This window comes from Papio anubis, chromosome 20 (assembly GCF_008728515.1).
Source record: "Papio anubis isolate 15944 chromosome 20, Panubis1.0, whole genome shotgun sequence".
Lineage (NCBI taxonomy): Eukaryota > Metazoa > Chordata > Mammalia > Primates > Cercopithecidae > Papio > Papio anubis.
In genome coordinates, this window is record NC_044995.1 from 21,604,878 (window position 1) to 21,614,549 (window position 9,672).

General features: G+C 41.4%; 1 pseudogene; it reads right to left on the reverse strand.

The window, feature by feature from the left end:
* Nucleotides 1–7,591: 7,591 nt before the first annotated feature.
* Nucleotides 7,592–9,672, reverse strand: LOC101025478 (annotated as a pseudogene).

The following is a 9,672-nucleotide window of genomic DNA, read 5'->3' on the forward strand; positions in this document are numbered from 1 at the left end:
GAGTGCAGTGGCACAATCTTGGCTCACTGCAACCTCCGCCTCCCGGGTTCAAGTGATTCTCCTGCCTCAGCCTCCCGAGTAGCTGGAATTACAGGTACACACCACCACACCCGGATAATTTTTGTATTTTTAGTAGAGGTGGGGTTTCGCCATGTTGGCCAGGCTGGTCTCGAAATCCTAACCTCAAGTGGTTCGCCCACCTTGGCCTCCCAAAGTGCTGGGATTACAGGAATGAATCACATCGCCTAGCCCAGGAGCCCAATCTTGAACTCTCCAGACAGCAGAATTGTGAGCCAAATAAACCCTTTTATAAATTGCCCAGCCTCAGATATTCCTTTATAGCAACACAAAATGGACGAAGACAGGGTCTCAGCATTTGTTTTCTACATGCACAGTCAATAATCCCAAATACATGTTCCAAGGGGTCTGTTATACCTTTTGTTTTCCTTTCTTATTTTCCCCTTTTTGGAATTCCCCACAAGCAGTCCTTTTCTATGACTACAGTGACAAGTACACATTGATGATGACTAAAACCTTTCTCTAGCCTAGAATGGTAACTCCATAGGCCACTTTTTCTCTCTCATCCGTGTATGTATTACTGAATCCATCAGCAAATAATACTTTGAAATCTATACAAAATCCTCCTCTCGCCCCCTGCACTGCCATCTGGACTAGGGCTGTAGCCTCATGATGGGCGTCCCCGCTTCTATGTTGTGCCCCTAGCAAGCTGCATGATCCTGTTAAAACCTAAGTCATGCTGGGCACAGTGGCTAACGCCTATAATCCCAGCACTTTGGGAGGCCAAGGTTGGCAGATCACTTGAGGTCAGGAGTTATAGACCAGCCTAACCAACATGGTGAAACCCCGCCTCTACTAAAAAGACAAAAATTAGCTGGGTGTGGTGGTGGGAACCTGTAATCCCAGCTACTCGGGATGCTGAGGCAGGAGAATGGCTTGAACTCAGGAGATGGAGGTTCCAGTGAACTGAGATCATGCCACTGCACTCCAGCCTGGATGAGGGAGCTAGACTCTGAGACTCTGTCTCAAAAACAAAAACAAAAACAAAAGCCTAAGTCATATCATGCCAGGCTCAGTTTGAAACCCTCCATGGTTCCCATCTCTCAGTAAAAGGCAAGGTTCTTATGACATCCTTCAAGGCCCCATGTAGTCTTTTGGTCTCTCTCCATCTGTCCTCCTCTCCTCCACGTCTCCCACGTGCTGATTGGGTCTGGTAGGGTGACTGGGTGGCAAAGACCTCATAGAGGTGCCTTTCTGCTCAGGTGGCGAACAGGAGAGTCTATTTGCGCCCTGCAGGATGGATCCTTCCTGAGTCACTGAATATATTGGAGGTGCAGACAGCGCCAGAGAAAGGCATTGAGCCTGCCAGATCAGATACCGCCTCTTAGAGTCGACGGAACACCCAGGAGCAAAGACCGGAAATTGTGGAAGAAGGGCCTGGAAGGGGGCCCGGGAGAGGAACAGAGACAGCGAGGTGATGTAGGCTTGGTGGGAGCGGGTATGGTAGCCAATGGGGGACAGAGGAGCAGGGCACAGGCAAAGCTTGCTGAAGATAGGAAGAGCAGTTTGTGAGCCGGCGAATCCTTGGAGTAGAGTAGAAAATTCGGGTCTCCTGTTCAGCCCCACGCAGGTGAGATGCTGTTGGACACGTGACAGAGAAAGGGTGTGTGAGCCCAGGGCTTCAGCACCAAGCGCACAGGAGCGAAGGAGAAGAGTAGAAAAAACGACGCCCAGCAAAGAGTGACAAGGCCCAACCGCCTGCCCCCAACCGGACTCTAGCGCCTCGTGACCTTCCGCACTCCGTTGCAGGCGTTTGGCACCAGACGGCTCCACGCGCTCTGTTCGACGGTTGGGGGCCGCGGACGCTGGCTGTCAGCAGCACTGGGACCGCCGGGGAACGGGTGTGCAGCGTCCTCAGCGCCGCGGCAGTCAGCACCTGTGGGTGCTCTAGCTCTTTCCCTCGAGGTCACCGGAGGCAGAGCCTCCCCTCCGCGGAGTAGAGGAGCAGCCCACATGGTGGGGATCGGGCTTCCTGGAAGTCTGGAAATGGGAGTTGGGATAAGGGGTTGGCGAGGGCGGGCCGGCACTGTCTCCCGGGGTGACAGGTGTGCCCCGGCAGCCAGGGAGGCTGCTGCAGGGCAGGTACTAAGATTGGGAGAGACACAGGACAAAGAACCCTCGGCCTCTTCTTTTCAGGCAACTGCCACAGAGGACATCAGGTCATGCCAACACCCCCACAACTGCTGCCCGCCTGCAAGTAGCTCTGGGCTCAGGACACAACCTCCAAGAACCTTTATAGCGCAGCTCTTCAAATCTTGGAGGCAAGGACATTCTATGTGGTCACCCTGGAAAGACTTGAACTTATAATATCTGGGCTGCCATGGTTTCTGCAGTGGGGACCAGGTATTCTAAACTGCCTGCAAACTTCAGCCCAAAACTTCCCTTTCTAACAGGCAGTGTATTTTCACATCTTTTAAAAGATTTGGTAAAACAGCATTTAAGTCTTAGAAAGTTCCCCATCTCACCTCAGCCAGGGTTTGAACCCATGCTGTCTGATTCCATAGATCATGCATTTAACCACCAGACTTTGGTGTAGTCTCACCGTGTGTACATGATGGATTACATTTTTAAAATAATACTTGGGGTGCTTAGCACCATGGCAGAGCTGTAATGAGTACCTTCACTGTTAGGAGGTCTAACTTGGTTCCATTTATAAGTGGACCATTGGCCACACCAGGCCTGGCTCAGTCTCCTGGGAGGATGTAGGCAGGGGCCACCAATTATCAGCATATCCCCGTGATGAATTTCTCCAGACAGTGTCTCACTCTGTCACGCAGACTGGAGTCACAGCTCACTGCAACCTCGAACTCCTGTGCTCAAGCAATCCTTCCGCCTCAGCTTCTCAAGTAGCTGAGACTGCAGGCATGCACCAGCACGCCTGATAATTTCTCTTCTAATTGAGCTTTGCAGAAAACCACACAGCTGTCTGAGAGCTATTTTCTCCCAGGTATAGGGACAGGAAATGGCACCTCAGACTTCTGCAGATTCTACCCTAGCTTAAAAGCCCATGCCGCCAAGGACACCAATCTTTCTTACAATAACATAGACCATCTTTCAGGGTCCTGGCCAAGATGGACAACTTGCCAATATTAACTTTTCCAGGTCACAAGGATGGTATGTATCTCCATAGATTTAGGTCTTGAATATTTTCTCCTAGAAATATTTCATAGCAAGGATCAGCACTGCAGCGTACGGGCCAACAAATTTAGCCCGTAGCCTGTTTATGTAAGGCCAGTGAGTGAAGGATCGTATTAACAATTTTAAAGAGTTGCAGAATACACAGAAACACAAAGAGTCTGTATCACAAACAATGTGGCCCACAAAGCCTATGCTACTTATTAGGTTGGTGCAAAAGTAATTGCAGTTTTTGCCATTACTTTCAAACCGCAATAACTTTTGCACCAACCTAATATCTCTGGCTTTTTAGAGAAAATTTGCAACCACTGTTTTGTAGTTGTCTGTGCATAGATCTTCCACAGCTTTTGCTAATTTATTTCTAAGTATTCTACAGGGTTTGTAAGTGCTATTGTAAATGCAATCTTTTAAATTTTAATTTTTGATAGTTCAGTGGTAGAATACAGGTAATACATACACAGTCCGGTGTCGCTTTAACGATGGGAATACCTTCTGAGAAATGCATCATTAGGTGATTTTCGTAATTGCGCAAACGTCATAGACCGTACCTACACAAACCTAGATGGTGTCACTGACTATACATCTAGGCCATATGGTATAGCCTGTAGCTACAAACCTGTACAGCATATACTGAATCTGAGGCAATTGTAACACAACGGTAAGTATTTGTGTATCTAAATATATCTAAACACAGAAGAGAAACAGTAACAATGTCATGTTATCTTATGGGAACACTGTCATATTTACAGTTCATTGCTGACCAAAACATTGTTACGAGGTGCATGACTATATATGTACATAAATGTATATATGGGTACATATTGAGTTTGTATATTGATCCTCACTAAAATCGCTTTTGATTTCGGGTAGTTTCTTTGCAGATTCCTTAGGATTTTCTACATACACAATAATGTTTCTAGGAATCATGTTTCTGTGAATAAAGCTAGTTTTCCTTCCGTTGTAATCTACATGCCTTTTATTTCTCTTTATTTCCTTCTGTATTTGCCAGGACCAACAGTTGTCAGCATGGCACAATGAGGCATTTCTCTTCTAAGTAGGATGTGTAATCTAAAACTCAGCTGTGAGCTGTCCTCTCCCAGGAACAAGGACGTAAGATGTACATCAGGTAGGTACAAGATCCATGCTAGCTTAAAAGCTTTATGCCCCAAGGGCACCAATATCACTTGCAATAATTCCATAGGCCAGCTGTCAGGGCTCTGGCTGAAATTGATAATTGACCAATATCAACTTCCCTAGCCTTTGAAAATGATGTGTGTGTGTGTGTCTGTGTGTGTGTGTGTGTGTACTCATGTACTATATACATATATGGGCATATATAGTATATGGACAAAATAACTGCTTTTGATATATTTACTTTTATATTGAAACTTTGCTCAACTCCTATTCACATTTTGTAGTTCCTCTGTAGATTCTTTAGGATTTTTTTTTTTTTTTGACAGAGTCTTGGTCTGTCCCCCTAGGCTGGAGTGCGGTGGCGTGATCCCGGCTCACTGCATCCTCTGCCTTCTGGGTTCAAGTGATCGTCCTGCCTCAGCCTCCCGAGTAGCTGGGATTATAGGCATGTACCACCATGCCTGGCTAATTTTTATATTTTCAGTAGAAACGGGGTTTCACCATGTTGGCCAGGCTGGTCTTGAACTCCTGACCTCAGGTGATCTGCCCACCTGGGCCTCCCAAAGTGCTGTGATTACAGGTGTGAGTCACTGTGCCCAGCCCTCTTTTGGATTTTCTACATACACAGACTTTTTTTGTGCATAAAGGCACTTTTCCTTCTTCTCTTTTTATCTCTATGCCTTTTATTAATTTTTCTTATCTTTTACATTTGCTGCAACATCCAGGAAACTATCACATACAAGCAGAGACAATGGACATTCTTTCCCAGTTCCTAATCATAGGTTAAGAGTATTCAGTATGGTATTAACTGAAGAGTTTTTGTAGATGTGCTTTATCACAGAAATGAATTCTCTTCAATTCCTGGTTTACTTAGAATGTTTTTGAAAAGTGATGTGAGACTCGCAGCTATTGAGATCACCATAGGATGTTTCTCCTTTATTCTCTTAATATGGTGAATTACGTTGATTGATTTTTAGATGTCGAACGAATCTTTGCCTTCCTGGGGACAACTTTACTTAGTCACAAAATATCTTCGTTTTATATTTGGTTGAGTTTGATTTCCTAAAGTGTTGCTAAAGACTTTTGTGCCTGTGTTATGAGCGATATTAATCTGTAATTTTCTCTTCTTGTTAGGTTTTGATATTAGGGTAATACTGGCTTTATAGAATGAGTTAGGAAAAGTTGCCCCTTTCTCCACTTTCTGAAAGAGTTTGTGTAACACAGGTAAAATATTGTTCTTACACATTTGATCGAATGCACCAGAAAAACCATCTGGACTTGCATGTGTTTTCTTAGAGGATGTTTATGATTCCCCATTATCCTTTTAGCGTCTTTCAGATCTGACTCATGCCCTTCCCTTTTTATTCCTAATAGTGGTAATTTGAGTTTTCTCTTTGTTATTTCTTCTTCAATCTTGATAGAGCTTTCTCTATCTTATTACACTTTATCATTTCTATATTGTATATAGAAATGTCTATAAATATAAATTAATAGAATTAATGTAATGCCTATCATTTCTATTTCCACTTCTATTTTTATTATTTCTTCTTTTCTACTCATTTTGTATTTAATTTATTCTTTGATTCTTCTACTCCGGATAGAAACTTAAATCATTGTTTCTTAAAATGTTTCTGTTTTAAATATAAACACTTAAAGTTGCCACACTTCAGCTGTCTGTCACAAATTTTGATTTGCTGTGTTTTGCTTACTCAGTCTAAAATATTTTGTATTTTTCCTTGTTTTTTAATATATTGGTTATATAAAAGTGTGTCTTGTTTTCATTCTAGGTATGAATATATTTTTAAATATTTAATGATTTAAATTTAATATTTATTATAGTATTTATTTATTTAATATTTAACCTGTAAATTTGAGGATTTTGTAGATATCATATTGTTATTGTTTCTACTTTAATTCTATTGTAATCAAAGAAAATGTATTTTAATCTCAAAATTATTAAGACTTATTTTTTGGCCCAATGTTAATGAACATTCCATGTGCTCTTGAAAAGAAACGTGTTCAGCTGGTGTTGGGTTAAATGTTTTACAAATACCAATAAAGTCAAGTTACAACTTCCGTAATCTTTTTATTAAAGTAACAAACCTTATTTTTAGAACAATATTAGTTTCACAGAGAAATTGAGGAGAAAGTACAGTGTGTTCTCGTGTATCTTCTCTACCCGTACATACACAGTTTATCCTGTTATTAACCACTTGGATTCATGTGGTACATTTGTTACAATTAATGGTCCAATATTAATATGTTAACTAAAGTCTATAGTACACATTATGGTTAACTCTCCCTGTTATACAGTTCTGCAGATTTTGACAATTGCATAATATCATGTACCCATATTGTAGTATCATATATAATAGTTTCACTACCCTAAAAATCTCCTGTGCTCCATGTAATCCCTTCCTCCCCCAAATTCCTAACAATCACTGATCTTTTTATTGTCTCTAGTTTTGCCTTTCCAAATGTCATATAGTTGGAATCGTACAGTATTTAACCTATTCAGACAGGCTTCTTTCACTTTGCAGCATGAATTTAATGTTCTTCCATCTCTTTTCATGGCTCAACAGCTCATTTCTTCATATTGCTGAATAATATTCCATTGCATAGATATACCACAGTTGGTTTATCTATTCACTTTTTGAAGGACATTTTGGTTGCTTCTAATTTGGGGCAATTATGATTAAAACTGCTACAAACATTCATGTGCAAGGTGTTTTTTGTTGTTGTTATTTTTGTTTGTTTGTTTTCATTTTGGAGTATTTACTATCCCTGAAAATTAATCAATGTAATGGGGGTGCTAATAAAATGCTAATTTTTAAAAATCAAGGTTAGCTCAAGTAATTCTCCTTATATATAAACTAGTACCATTCACTCATTAGGATACCTACATAACTGCAAAATAATTCAAATTACACAGCAACACCCCTTAAATATTCATCATATACTTAGATGATATGATTTGCACCACTTTCTGGTGGAGACATTCAAATTATTCACAATAAAGAGAATGCAATCTTACAAAGTTGATGGCATGGAACCTAAGAAACTTCTCCCATAATTAAGCAGTAATTCACAATACACATATCTCTGAGGCATTTGTTGTTTCAATAGATGGGCTTGTTCCTCTCTTTAATTACAAAGAGAATGAGGCCCAAATAAAAAGTATCCTACATTTTTAATGACTGAAAATACAACTCGATGCATATTCATATTCACTAGAGCTATAAAGCATAATCACTATCAGAAAATTCTGTAATAAAATTGACATTCATTTCTCCTCCTACTGATCTTACATTTATTAGCATACTAACTAAGCGGAGTGTGGTCACTCCACATTTCTGGAGTTCCTCTAAATCAATTTCTGTTGATTTAGAGATTTTCTGAGAATGATTTAGAGAATGATTTAGAGATTTTCTGAGAATGAAATGTTTTACACTCTATGAGGAACTCAACCAGACAAAGAAATTGACTAAGATCCTCTTCTGTGTTTTCAAGGGCTTTGATTTCTAATGTTTGCCTCCATATTGGTTAACTGTAGCACCATGGAAAACACAATACATGTATTCTTGTAATAACATTACAGAATTTTATCAAGAATCTCTGGAAAAGAGCTCATTATGCTGTGCGTATACTGTCAAAATAACTTTAATAACGCACGAGTCAGTAATCTTGTTTTTAAACAGGAAATCTGACTGAATTAAATACAGGTAAAACTTATAGCTACTCATATCTCGTAGATAAGTCAAATAAGATATCCCAAAAATGTTGTTTTAAAACTTATTAACTATAAAGGTTAGGTTCAACAATTGTTTATAAGGGACTGCAGTGGACCCTTTAAATTGAACTTCAGTGAATTGTTCGTATGTACAAGAACATCAAAATCCAGGGTCTCATTTCATGACCGCATGTCTAGAAACTCATCTTACTAAGAATGCAGGAGACTCTGAAAAGGTTGTCTTGTGATGTCTGAAACATATTCATGGCTGATTTATGCTGGAAAAGGGGACACTGAGGCATTGTGATCAGCAGTTAAGGGCTTCCTCTTCCAGTTAAGCTGTGGTACATTTCTCCATCACACACTGCACTTGCCAACACTTGTGGTACACCAGTCTTGTTTGACAATTTTGTTCATCTCCCTTTTTCCTTTATATTAAGCAGATCATCCACCTTACAGAAGCACCCACAGAATAATGTTGCTTATTATGAAAACATTCCTTATGTTTAGGTGACTTCTTGTAGACATGCAGTCATTTTAATGTTTCCATTGAGTTATTTCCAAAATACATTGCAAAGGAGATTATTTTTTTCCAACACAGGAAGTTAACTTGATATCATCAATAGTATAGAGGGTCTTGTGAGCTTTCGTAAGAGATTAAAGCCCTTTATTTATCTGCCTCCTGACAGTGACCTGGGACACTTCAGCCTAGGCTTGAAGTACATATTCTTTTGAGACTCTGCAATCCTATGCTCATATTTTGAATCATCTTGTTCATAGATTCCTCTATATGTGGAACTCTGGGAGGCATTCGTACGGAGATTGTTGGAAACATCGCGATGCAGTTCTATGCCTGAAGAAGTCTTTTGCCTTGAAGCGGATTTCACATTTATAGTTTTGATGTCCTCATCATGTGGTCTTAAGGACTGCAGCTCCCATGATGCTCCCTGGAGCTGCTTTTTCACGGGCATGTGCTGGCTAGCTGGTAATTGCTCAGTGATTTCTGAAGGTGCTAGCTTCTCTGCAACCATGTCCTTTCTTTGTCCAAAAAAGACCTGCCCTGGTCCATCAAGCTCTCTCTGCACATCCTCCAGCATAGCCACAGCTTCCTCTCCGTTTTCTGGATGATGCCTCAGCACCCAGGGCTGCAGGTTTTTTGGGAGGATGGCCAGGAACTGCTCCAGCACCAGCAGCTCCAGGATCTGCTCCTTGGTGTGCACCTCTGGCCTCAGTCAGAGATGACAAAGTTCCCAGAGCCGGCTCAGAGCCTCCAGAGGCCCCAGTGAATCCTGGTAGTCAAACTGACTGCAGAAGGTCTGCCAGTGGAAGGTCTCTGGGCTGTAGCTGCTGCTCCAATGGAGGCTAGAGTCCAGATCACCGGTCTGCTCTTCTGTCTTCACTGTCAGAATCCCATCACACTCCTCTGAATTGTGTTAGGAGTGATAATGACTTTCCCAATTTTACAGACATTTTGACTGGCAAATACCTCAGTACTGTTAGGCTTTAATCCTCAAGGAAGTGGAGCTCTCCTTATGGACACTCTTCCCGGCGGGGAAGCACCAACCCAGCACTGCCGGGGAGAAACTGGGGAAGGC